Genomic DNA, 13,532 nt, shown 5'->3' with positions numbered 1-13,532 from the left:
CTTCCAACTGCATCACCATACATACCCCATTCAATGAATAATAATAATAATAATAATAATAGAGATTTTAAAATCAAAATCTACAATGTTTAATATTTAAAAAAAAATAGTTTTGCTTTTTATTCAAATATAAACTTTACAGTTTCAGTAAAATTTAAACTTGTAAATATTAAACACAAATTTTAACTGCTACCATATTGTTATAATTTATTATAATTGTTAATAACTATAATTATCAGCCGAAAAAATAGATTTTCAATTAATTAAAACTCATACTTTATAAGTCAGCAAATTTAAATTCAGTTAAAATTTTAATGAAATCCATAAGAGAAAAAGATATATATGAAAATAAAATTTTGCAAAATATGTAAAATAAAATATTACCTCAAAAAGGATGTTTATTGTTTTCTTCATAAGTAAGAAGTCAATTTTTATTACATCAAATGCCGCTATGCATCTTTGTTTTTTGAAAAAAGAAATTTAAAAAAATAAAAAAATAACTCAATAAAGAGATATATTAGTATTATATAAAATAAAAAATAAGTATGAAATTCATTTACTACATGAATATATAAAGACTGCCAATTGATTTATGACGTCAATTATATCTGTAAACTTACCCTTCCTTAGTCTTTTCATCAGATGCCTTGATGAATTCTTCACATTTCAGTGCCATCCGACAAGCACCAAGGCTGCAATTAATATCAGCTAATTATTTTTTAAAATAAAAATTGTGTAGATCTATTGATTAAGTGTTATACATCAATCATAACGCAATAATCTCCAAGTAAGAATACACACAAAAGTGCAGTTTGACTCGAGATTAATTTGGCGATATACACTAATTGCAGTACAATACAAGTAACTTTAAATGATGACACACATGAAAATACAATCTAACTCGAACTTATGATCTCTTGTAAAAGAAGAAATGTATCAACTATTTAACTAATTAAGTAATTAATTACGTATATACGTATACCAAACATATATATATATATATCATGCTAATAGATATTTGATTAATTAAATTATTAATTATTTATCTATTGGGTGGATATCTATGTACTTTTATCCTTATCTATAAGAGTATGAATTCAAATCAGATTATACATCTCATGACATATCATTTAACGATTAAACAGTATGAATTTTTACTAGCAAAACTTGTAATTGAGAATTTTTATTATTAAATACATATTATAAGATCAATAATAACACACATAAATACTCCAAATTAAAGAGTTTTGAGCTGTGATGATTAGTATTACTTATATACCTTGAGGAGGCTCCTTTAATCTTGAAGCAAAGTTCACAAATTCTAGAAAAATCTGCATCAGATACTTTGTCTCTACAAATTAAGAGAAGAAGAACAAATAATTAAAACCCATTAACTAGTCAAACGTGGTTAATAACTACTCAGATGTATATCGAGATATATATTATGTACACATACAAAGCTTTAGTCATGTCTGATAAAGTGATTTTAGATTCAATAACGAAGGTGGAGAGCAGATCAGAGAAATAATTAGGAGTGCAACCAAGTATTCCTTTCATTTCATATGCTTTTCCAAAAAAGTGATCTACCGTACCCTTTGAAAAAAATTAAATGCAGAAGTGAAGGTTGGTAGAAAAAAAATCAAAAAATAACTAATGGAGCACTAAATTAAGCAAATTTATTTATCAACAATAAAACTATTTACCGTCCACTTACCGTAGTGAGATTTATAGAAAATAGCCTAGAGAAAATAATAACATTATATATATCATGATTCCGTATATACTTGGCAACAAAACACATATTATACTTTCATATTCAAATCATCAAACAACAATTGCTCCTTTTTCCACCAGCCTGTTGGTATCCATGGGGGTTCATAGGGATGTCCCCGCTACGCGTGAACATTTTTCTTTAACATTCTCAATTATGGGCTATCCTCATACCCTGTTCGGTATGAGCGCCAAATTACTAAACCTCAATACCCCATCCGATATGAGAGTGAAGCGGGTCGTTCCCATACCCTGTTCGGTATGAGCACCAACTTACCAAGTGTCCATACCCCATCTCCATATGAGACATGTTCACGGTAGGGTTCCCTGTGTACCCGGTCCATCCACCATCTCCCAGGATGTCTAGTAAGGCTGCTGTTTCATCCAATCACTTAATCACACAAGTTTTCCGTTTACCTTTAATCTCCATTTTCTCAATTCAACCGTAAACACGTAACATAACAATACATGCATTCAAAGCTATAAAATAAATCAATAAGGCACTATCATGCATTTAAACTGTAAAAATAATCAATAGAAATCAACAGAGAATAGTCTAATTAATTCGTAATTAATCATAAATGTTTTTTAAATTGTACAAAATACCGTATTTATTATTAATTAAACTTAAATTCTCTAATAGAGAATAGGGAGAGGGATTCTTACTCAATTTAATGCCCGAAAGGCTAAACTATTGACTGCGCTCACTGGCGGTCCCTGGATTCCAAGAATTTTTCTTCAGAAATCAAAACATTCTATAAGTACCTATAAATGTCCCAAACAAACCCTAAATCAGTGTCAAGGCCCATTTTGGCAAATTTCAAAATTCCGGCACGGCAGTTCCGACAATGGGTCTTCCTCGGGTCAGCTGTTTTCGGCTAGATTCGATCAATTTCACATCAATTCCTACGAGAAAACATGTTAAGGGGCCTCGGTTGGCCAAAAAATCAAAACTCACCGGCGGCGGGGCTCTCTGGTGTGGCAGCTCCTCCGACACACGTTGTAGTTGGGTGTTTTACTCTGGTCAACCTGAAGAGAAAGAAACGGTGATCACAATGGTGAAAATATTACACTGAATGGGAATCGAGAAGGGCCTCATTAGAGGCATTGTGTGGAATTTTTCACAGCGGCGTTGCCAAGGTTTGCCACATTTTTGGGAAATCGCCCAGTCCTTTTGCTCTAATTTGGCCATGGGTGTGTTTAAAATTGAATTCTGAACAAAGAGGAAATTTTTTACCTCTTTTGGCCGTCGGAAAGGGCTCCAGCGGAGCGGCGGGTGGCGGTGGTCTCCTTCCCGGCTACTGGGTCTTCTTCTCCAACAAGGGGGTCTAGCAGCTAGGGTTAGGATTTGGTATGGATGGAGGTTATTTATATCCGTCCATATTTAATCTGGACTTTCCATCGTAATTGATCTGGACCGTCCGATCGCGATAAAATAGGGAGTGAATCTGGAACGTTTATCGCGATTTAATCTAGGTTGTTCATCGCGATCTAATATGAGCCGTTTGATCGAGTTCAAATACGACCATCCGATTGCATTTGGGGAGGGAATGTATCCGGGCTGTCTGTGCGCACGAGAACAGATCTGGGCCATCCGATCGTGGGCACGCAGATCGCCCATGTGGCACTGCGTCAGTGTCCGCTGCCACGCAGCGCGTCCTTATTCGTGGGGCTGCAACCAGGCATCCTACGTGGTAAAACCATAGTTTCTTTGGGAAACTCAAGTGCTCAAGCCACAATATTCGCTAGGGGCAACTCCTAGTCAACTCCTTTACACGGGGTCATCCCATATAACATTTCGAATATGAATATCCCTAGTGTCCACCAATCAACTGTGTTTCTATGCCTTTCACCAAACACAATTTCTGGTGCTAAGTACTCGTGGGTCCAACAAAAGACATTGATTGGACATTGATTGACTCTATGATGATTTCCACAGCCGTGTGATTTGTTGACTCTTTTTCTATTTATTTTTTCTCCAAATAAATTACTTCAACTGATAAAAGGCATCGTATTGGTACCATTGAGAAAATGCTATATCATTTGTTAGATAAAATGATCCAGTAAATCTTTAATTATATATTTTTATAAATATTGAACCTTTCAACATGAATTTCATTAAAATTTCTTGCCCCAATGTACAAATTACTTAAATCTCACTTCTGTTCAGTTATTAAAATTTGATATACATGAAAAAAAGCATATATCATGTAAATTAAAGAATAAATTTTTTACTTCCTAGTAATACTCTATTGAACTCTCTATAGTACTATCAAATGCAATAAACTCCTTACAAGATATAGGAGAAGGAATAAATGGTGATTTTATACATCTCACAAGTGGGGAATTAAGCCCATTGTGTAAGCAGGAGGCTACTGCAGGTGTGATATAATTGGGTAGAATGCATGATAAATTAGAAAAGTTGGGTTGATCTTCAGGATAACAACTTGTTTTTGTGATTGATGATGCATTTTGATAATAAATTATATGGATCGTTGATGTGGAATTATCGTCTTTTCTTGAAAGATCGAAGTAAGTCAACAAAATGTGGCCGTCGAATCTTAATAACATATTTTTGGGCTTCAAATCATGGTAAACTATCCCCATTATGTGTAAGTATTCTACGGCCACTATGACTTCAAATGCATAAGACCTCTGCAAAAAAGGGAAGGCCACAAATATTTTTAAAGAATAAATAAATGAATAAATTTAAATGACTTTGAAATATATAAAATTGAGTTTGATAAGTTATGAATAGCTTGTTGAAAATTTTAATACTTTATTATAATTAATATCTTTAAGAATATGTTTAATATACTATTTAAATATAATTATCTCTTGTAATATTATCCAAATTAGTAAAACTATATAATATATTTAATTTATTAATAAATAAAAAGGTTCATGAACTTGTAAACCAAATTCGTTCATATCTAAATTTGGCTCTTATACTTTAACAGTTTGGGACCATATTAAAATATGAAAAGAAGATTTTATTAATTAATAAAGATGAAAATGAAGATGGTATCTATATATACATATATATATTTATGCAGAAATATGATAGAATCAAGAAGATGCATAGGGGAAAGGTTAGAAACTTCAAAGAGATACTTGTAATTGGGAATTATATAACTATATAATGTGTGTGTGTCTACATATATATATATATATATATATAATCTTCTCAATTTATCAATATATATATATGCGTGTGCGCGTGTGTGTATAGATAATCTATGTACATATATGACGATACTAATTGCGCTGAATATTATAATAATAAATTAACAATTCATATAATTATATAATATATTTTTATAGATATAGATAATTAATGTTGTTGTACGTACATACTGGGCAACAACTTTGTTGAAGCATTTATTTGGCTGCCTTTGACGGAGGACGTGAATATCGTCGTCGGAATAGAACTCAGTGAGTAAATATAATACTCGGGCCTAAAATTTGGCCCGGGATTAATTTTAAAGTTTAAAAAAATGTATAAAAATATAATTTTCAAATTTATAACTTTTTGTTTAATGTAAAATTAGGAAAAAATTGGTTGACGATGAAATGGAAAATAATTTTGGGAAAAAGGGATGAAAATTTGAGTTTGAATGGTATTTTTAAAAAAAATAATAAAAAATTGTGGGTCAAAATATAATTAATAAAGTTACATCATGTAGAATTGCCCAATCAGCAGCACAAATGAACTGGAGTGTGCTGCATGGCAGGGCATACTGACTCAGTACCAAGCGGGAGGCCACACTGGCAATCCGCGTGCTTGCAATCGGACGACCAAGATGTGTTCTCGCACACTTGGACAGTCCGGATCCATTCCCTCCTCAGGTGCGATAGGATGGTCGCGATTAAACGTAATGAATGGTCCAGATTTGTTCTCTCTCTAAACATGATCGTATGGTTGACATCAAATCGTGATGAATGGCCAAGATTTATTTCCTCTTTAAATATGATCGGACAGTTAAAATCAAACACAATGAATGACTTAGATTTAGGAAGACGGGTATAAATATCTCGCATCACACTGAACCCAAACCCTAGTTGCCAGTCTCCCGCCAGAGAAGAATAAACAGTCATTGGAGAAGGGAGGTAACCGCCTACCGTCGTCATGCCGGAGCCACCTCCGATCGCCAAAAAATAGTAAACAATTCTCTAATCTGCTCAAAATTTGATTCTGAACACCTCCATGGCCAAATAAGAGCAAAAGAAATGGCGGATGAGCCAAAAACCGCAGGTAAAATCCAGTGTCGTCGTTGCAGGCAAAACCCAAAATTGCCTCTAATGAGCCCCTTCCCGTTTCTCGTTTCATGTAGTTTTTTCACCATTGTGTTCACTATTTTATTTTCTACAGGTTGATCAAAGAAAAACACCCAGCCGCGAAGATGAGCCGGCGAAGCCACTGCACCAGAAAATCCCATCGCTAGTAAGTTTTTGTTTTTTTTAATTTTTTTGGCCAACCGAGACCCCCTAACATGTTTTCTAGTAGGGATGGGTATAAAACTTGCCAAAACCAGCCAAAACTGGCAAAAAACGGTCAGGCCGAGGCAAAGCGCCGCCAATTCGGGTAAGAATCCCTCACCTTATTTTCTGTTATGAAATTGAAGTTTAATTATCAATAATAAGATATTTCACGTAATTTAGAAAACTTCGGGAATTAATTACAGGTTACTAATGGAGCCAAAACTGGTTATTTATAATTGTGTGTCCTATTTAACCGATTGTTTAACTTTACAGCTTTAAATGCATGATAATATACTGGAATTGGTAAAATGATTCAGTTGTGTTTCCTTTATGCATGTATTGTTTGTCTTGCATTGATTTAAGGTTAAATTGTGAAATTAAAAATTAAATATAAACGAAAAATTGATTGGTTAAGTGAATGAATGAATGGTAGCCTTATTGGATGTCCTGGGGATTGTGGACGGACTAGGTACATAAAAAACTCTACCATGAACGTCGCCTCATATCGGATGGGGTATTGAGGGATGGTATTTTTGGCACTCGTACCGGACGGAGTATGGAGACAACCGGTTAGTTGACAATGTTGAATAATAGTTCACGCATAGTGGGACATCCCTATGGGCCCTTCAGACCACTATTTCCCTCTTTTTTTTTAATTTCGTATCCCTATTCCGTTCTTATCCTTTCAATTTTCCTCCTATGTTTTTAGCATATCTCCTATGTTCTCTCCTCACAGTTGTCCACACTATAATTCAATCATTTTGTCTGATCTCTTATTTATCCTCAGATCTCACTCTCCATTTTTTTTTTTTACTCTTGGTTCTAATATGATTTCAAGAAAATGTCCCTATTCCCATATCAACTCATTTCTTCCCAAAAATATCTCAAAAAATTTAGAAGAAAAAATCTACTCAAGCAGAGAGAGTCAAATTTCACTTACCTTTGTTCTTAGTGACGATGTTAATCTAATTGATGGATTCCACCCTTGTTTCGCTCCTGATTCCACCGCTAGCTAATTAATCTGATTAAAGAGATATCACCAAAACTTCCTCTTGGCTTACCCTAGCTCGACGTCCTATTTTAAAGTGAAGGAAGAACCATCAGAACCGTTGACGATGGAAATGAAATCCCTAAATTAAAAAGGGATTACAAAATAGTTTTTGATAATCTAGGCATAATAAATATTTCTACTTCTAATAATTAAGATAGAAAGTAACAACATCTTCTTAAATATAATTATATATTTATACATTTACTTTTTGAAAAGAAGATTTTTATCTCTTTAATTGCTTAAGTAGCAATCAAATTTTTAAAATTTAAAGACTAATGAAGAAAAGAAATATCTAAACTTACTTGTGATAACATTCAATTCTCTAAATTTAGATATTCTTTAAGTCTAATCTTATAATAGTTTTTAATAGATAACATAATGAAAATAATCTTAAAACTCTAAATTATTTGATTATATAAGTTCAAAATAATGAAAATAAGATTTCAATCTCTTTGATTTTTAAATTTTAAAAACTAATGTAGAAAGAAGTCTATAAATTTTGACTCCTAGTAAGCACTCAATTCTCTATATTTAGATATTTTTTAAGTATAATATTGTAATAATTTTTTTAAAGATTACATACGTTAGAATGAAAAATAATGTTAAAACTATAAAATATTTGATTACATAAGTTTAAAAGTAGATTATGACACTTCTATTTTTTTTTCTTTCTTGATGCTTTTGGCTTTTATCTCATTATTTCTTTAATGCTATGATTTGTATTTATGATGCAATATTTAGATAGAAAACAATAAGACACTTTTTTTTATAAAAAATTAGCTATATTATTTTCTTCACCACAATATAATTTCTTCATAATCTTATCCTCACATTTGTTATTGTGTTACGATGCGATCAATTTTAGGTGATGTAGAAATATAAGAAGAGTTAGAAAATAATTGGAAGAAAGAGGAGGAAAAACATAAGGAAATGAAATAGGAAAACACGAGTTAGACTGGACGCATTATAGAGGTAAGTTCTCTTTTATTTTCCTAATGCATAACGTACAATTAGGTAGTAATTATAAAGTAGATGTGTTATAAGAGGTCATATTCTTTCAACGATTTTTAAGTTTCAAGCCACGAACTAACTCAAATCATATATTTGACTTTCTATGAAATTACCTCTTTACCTTAAATAACAGAAAAACATAAAAATGCAATATAAATTAAATATGTCCAAAAGTACATACGTGTAGTTACATTAAGCTGTATTAAATCTATCTTGTTCATTAGATTCAATTTTCACTTTTTGTGTAATTACTAGTAATCCTTTACATGTTGAATATATTCATTAATTTTATTTTTGAACCATTTATATTTTTAGCTTGAATTCATTGAATGAAATTTTATTTCATAATCCTTCATATATAGGAAGATCAATTAGAATTCAGTTCTCAAAAAACATAAATAAGAAAGTTTAAATATTAAAATTGTGATATATTGTTGAATTATAAATTATGGGAGAAATGTAGCAATTAAATTTCTTAAGAAAATGATAAAGCTTGTTTAGAAATTAAAGCATATGGGACAATCAGATACATATACAAATATTTTAATTCTAATACTATACTATACTATATCTATTTTTACAATATAGTTTCTCAATGAGTAGTGTAATTTGACCCACAACCTAAAAATTTCTATGTAATTTCTTCATTTACAAATTAAAAATATATACATATATGAGGTTAATTTCTATTGTTGTTGGAAATATATTCATTTTTTTTGTTTTCGATATTGTTTGTGGTACAGTTTGAGAGAAGTATTGTGGCTAATGCTAGAACCAGTGAAGCAAAAGTTGTTGAACGCTATACAATTTGTTTCCTTTATGAGCTTATAATAAGAACTAAAAACTTACAAGTCTGTAGTAATGCAAAAATATGTAATGAATAAAAATATAAGTTTGCAAGAAATATCTTATCATCACTCTCTAATCACTCTCTCAAACAATGCTTTACATACCAGTTGAATTTTTTCAACTGATCTGGAATTAACCGAGGAAATTTATTAAAAAGTTCAATTGTCAAGCATTAATTTAGAAGGCATGGTGATGATTTATGAGACAGAAAAATACCATAACCAATCCAAAATGATTTACAAGATACAGAAAATGTCATAATCGAACAATGGAGTTAAAATAATAAAAGGGTATTCTCTGTTTATAGTGAACTCTTTAAAAGAATGCCTTTCACTCCTATAGTGCTATGTTTATGATATAAAGTCTGTAAATAGGAAACAATTTGTTTAATCTCCAATATAGTAAGATGTTTCAAGATAATACTAATCTTAAATCAACATATCATCTTTACATTAAGATCTTATGATACCTTAATTATTGATCAAAAGCTTTAAACCCCCAATAAAATGAAAAATAAACTACTGTTATCATTACCTTTATACATTTAAGTTGTTCATATAGGTAAGTTGAGCCATAAATTGAAGTTACCCATCCTTATGTGAAAGCAACTTCATAATTTTATATTATATAAGTCTTTTAGGAGTTCTTCCGACCACACTTTCTCTTAGGGTTAACACTTATCATGCAAGAGAATGCATTGACAAGCTTAGAATCCTCTTCAGTTATCAGAATTTTAGTTGTACTTAGGTCTGCAAGTAGAAGCTTAGCCACAAGGTATCCAGCAATTAACCATGTCTGGAATAACCTTGCTTGTTTCCCAATGAACCTTCCTCTTTTTATGTCATAATATTAAGGCTACTTGTCTGTTGATATGCATCTTTCAGCAACTTCAACAATTCTTACAACAATGTCTAGTCTTTTCATCTTTATGGCTGGAATAGTAAGCTACAAAAAGTTCATTTTAAAAATCTTAAGCCACACTGCCAACATTCTTTCATTATTGCTTTACTTTATAAAACATCAAAAAGGTGCCATATCCTATTGGATTCAAGCATGACAAGTTAGGAAACTTATACCTAAATATAACTTCTACAAAGGGTTGGCCAAGAACAAAACATTAGCAGCAGAGAGAACATTTAAGCATAACAAGCTAACTTGCTATAGTAGAGTTGGCCAAGAATCACCATTGTGGTAAGACCAAGGCCTACATCAAAAGGAAATGTCATGAGAAATGTTGAAGATAGGAAGAAATAGATCATAAAAAAATACGAGATTAGATATCTTACGTGTTCTTAGGATCACTACCAGTGATTATTTGCCACTCCTGACCTTCAAGAGCGAGATAACATATCTTGAATGGCATGTCCACTAGAAAATCTGCCCATTTCACTTCAATAAGATAGAGTATGGCATGTGGTAGACTGCTTACAACAGATCACATGTTTCCTAGAGAAAAAATTAGAAATTCGTATGTGTTTCTTGTAAGTTTCCAATTAGATAACCTCTTTTATTAGGCATCCATTCCACCAATCAAGGAGAAATTTGATTAAGGTAAATGTTGAACTTATTAACTGCATCATATGAGTACTCCTCAGTCTTGTAATGACAAATCTCATTTAGGTTTTGCAAATCAATCCAATAATACTCCCTGATGTGGAGTGAAATAGCAAATAGGCGATAATTCAGTGCCCGAATAAGATCAACTGATCCATGTTCTATAACAAGCATTTCACGTGCACAAAGTAAGGTAGAATAAAATAGTGCTTGTAAGAAAAAAAATAAGAATTAACTGGAGATACCACAAGAAAAGAGGTAAATAAATAAGATCTCTTAGTTACAAACTTATAAATTTAAATAATAGTCGATTCATATGGGTTAGTGAGTCAGATCATAATCTGCTGTTTCCATCAACATGTTACAAACATATTTAATGCACAAACCAGATCTCCATGGTGTCAAACATGTAAGCTATGAACTATCTCGAAAAATATAAGCTATAAACTATACAATGTCCATCATTCTAAGGAGTTGCACCATTCGAAAGAAACAAAAAATAAAATATGTAACAATTCCAATAATTGAACATTTTTTTAAATCCACTAGACTGGAATCATTTACTTATTACACCTGCTAGAAACTCACCTAAGAAGCACCAAGATATGATATCAATTTAACTCAAGCTAGTCAAGTACTTAATCCTAGCTTTATTTTCAAACTTCCACTATTGTTTCCCAAATTGATTTAGTTTTATAATCACTTCCAGCATAGTTGTTGTAAAAAGCTCCTATTACACAATGTGTAGAATTATTCCTCGCTACCACTCTTTCGCTACAAAAGTTGCAATCTCTAAAAAATCAAAAACTAAATACCAAATGTCCATTACCATTTCAAATGAACCATAAAGGAAATTTTTCCTTGCTTGAAATAAATAATTGACGAGAACATATGGCTATTCAAATAATTATACGAACAAAAAATGAATCTACCCTGATGATTCCTTCATTCCAGATAATAGAGTTAATTATTTCCCCTATTTATTGAGAGGGTTGGGTTTCGAAACTTACAAATATAAATAGAATGTAAATAGGTATTGACTTGGTCTAATACCAAGTCAGTGTTGGATGACCCTCTTCTCCATTTACTTTGTTTGGTTGCAAGAGGTGTTGTTTCCAACAGTGAGATCTTTTTGCACCATAGATAAGCTATTGTTGTTTCTATCAATAGTCCGTCGATTGGCATGTAAGGGGTGACCGATGGATATGGTGGATGACATGGTGTTTGGTAAAAAATTTTCCGTATAACTAAGTAAAACAAAATCTATACTAGATTAAATGCATAAAACCTATGCAAAAAGGAGAAGGTCACAAATTTTTTTAAAAAATAAATAAATGAATAAATTTAAATAAGTTCAAAATATATGAAATTGAGTTTGATAAGTTATGTGAATAGTTTGTTGATAATTTTAATACTTTAATCTATTTAATATATTTAAGAATATGTTTAATATACTATTAAAATATAATTATTTCTTGTAATATTACTTGGATTAGTAAAAATATATAATATATATAAATAGGTTCATGACCTTGTAAAAAAAATTCATTCATATTTGAATTTGGCTCTTATACTTTAACATTTTGGGACCATATTAAAATATGAAAAGAAGATTTTATCAATTAATAAAGATGAAAATGAATATGGTATCTATATATACATATATATATATATTTATGAATAAATATGATAGAATCAATAAAGGTGCAAAGGCGAAAGGTTAGAAACTTCAAAGAAGATACTTATAATTGGGAATTATATTAATATATAATGTGTGTGTGTCTACATATATATATATATAACCTTCTCAGTTTATCAATATATATGTGTGTGTATGTATATCACGATACTAATTGCGCTGAATATCATGATAATAAATTAACGATTTTATAATCATATAATATATTTTTATAGATATAGATAATTAATGTTGTTGTCTGTATGTATGAAGCAGCAGTTTCGTTGAAGTGTTTATTTGGCTGCCTTTGATGGAAGACGTTAAGATCATCGTTGAGACAAAACTTAGTGAGTAAACACAACAACCAATCACAAATGAATTTCATACTTATTGGTACCACATATGATTGCTCATACACCATCATATATATGAATTATATGTTTATATATATATATATACACGTGTCAAGGCATCTGATGAAATGAGTAAGGAAGGGTAAACTTTCATATATAATTGATGATGTCGTAAATCAAATCAATTAGTAAATGAATTTCATACTTATTTTTTATTATATATATTATTTATATATTTCATTGCTGAATTTTTTTAAAAAAAATTTAATTTTTTTTTAAAAAGGTGGCATAGGCAATGAATGCAACCAAACATATGAATTCTCAGTAATGAAAGAAAAAATAAAAATCCTTCTGGAGGTAATATTTTATTTTATATATTTTATAAAATTTATTTTCATATATATATTTTTTTCTTATAGATTTCGTAAAAATTTTAATTGAATTTAAATTTACAGATTTATACAGTATAAAATATTCTACATTTTTAATTAATGTTAAACTTATAAATTTTGAATAGAACATAAGAGTTTTAACTACTATAATATTGTTATAATTCCTTATAATTATCAATGCCTATAATTATGCAGCGGACAAAACAGATTTTCAATGAAGTAAAACTCATGTTGTATAAGTACGCAAATTTAAATTCAGTTAAAATTTTCACAAAGTCTAAAAGAAAAAAGATAGCCATGAAAATAAAATTTTACAGTATATATAAAATAAAATATTATCTTAAGAAGGATTTTCATTTTTTCCTTTACTAATGAGAATTCGTGTTTGCACC

The 13,532-nt window shown here is 30.6% G+C and overlaps 1 pseudogene; it reads right to left on the bottom strand.

Annotated features, from left to right (window-relative positions):
- The window catches only part of LOC110825470 (alkaline/neutral invertase E, chloroplastic-like), a 61,120-nt pseudogene that overhangs the window by 31,017 nt on the left and 16,571 nt on the right, over window positions 1-13,532 (bottom strand).

Source organism: Carica papaya, chromosome 9 (assembly GCF_054855325.1).
Source record: "Carica papaya isolate Zhongbai chromosome 9, ASM5485532v1, whole genome shotgun sequence".
In the NCBI taxonomy this organism is placed as follows: Eukaryota; Viridiplantae; Streptophyta; class Magnoliopsida; order Brassicales; family Caricaceae; genus Carica; species Carica papaya.
Note: the sequence above shows the minus strand (reverse complement) of the source record. Positions and strands in the feature narration are given on the sequence as shown.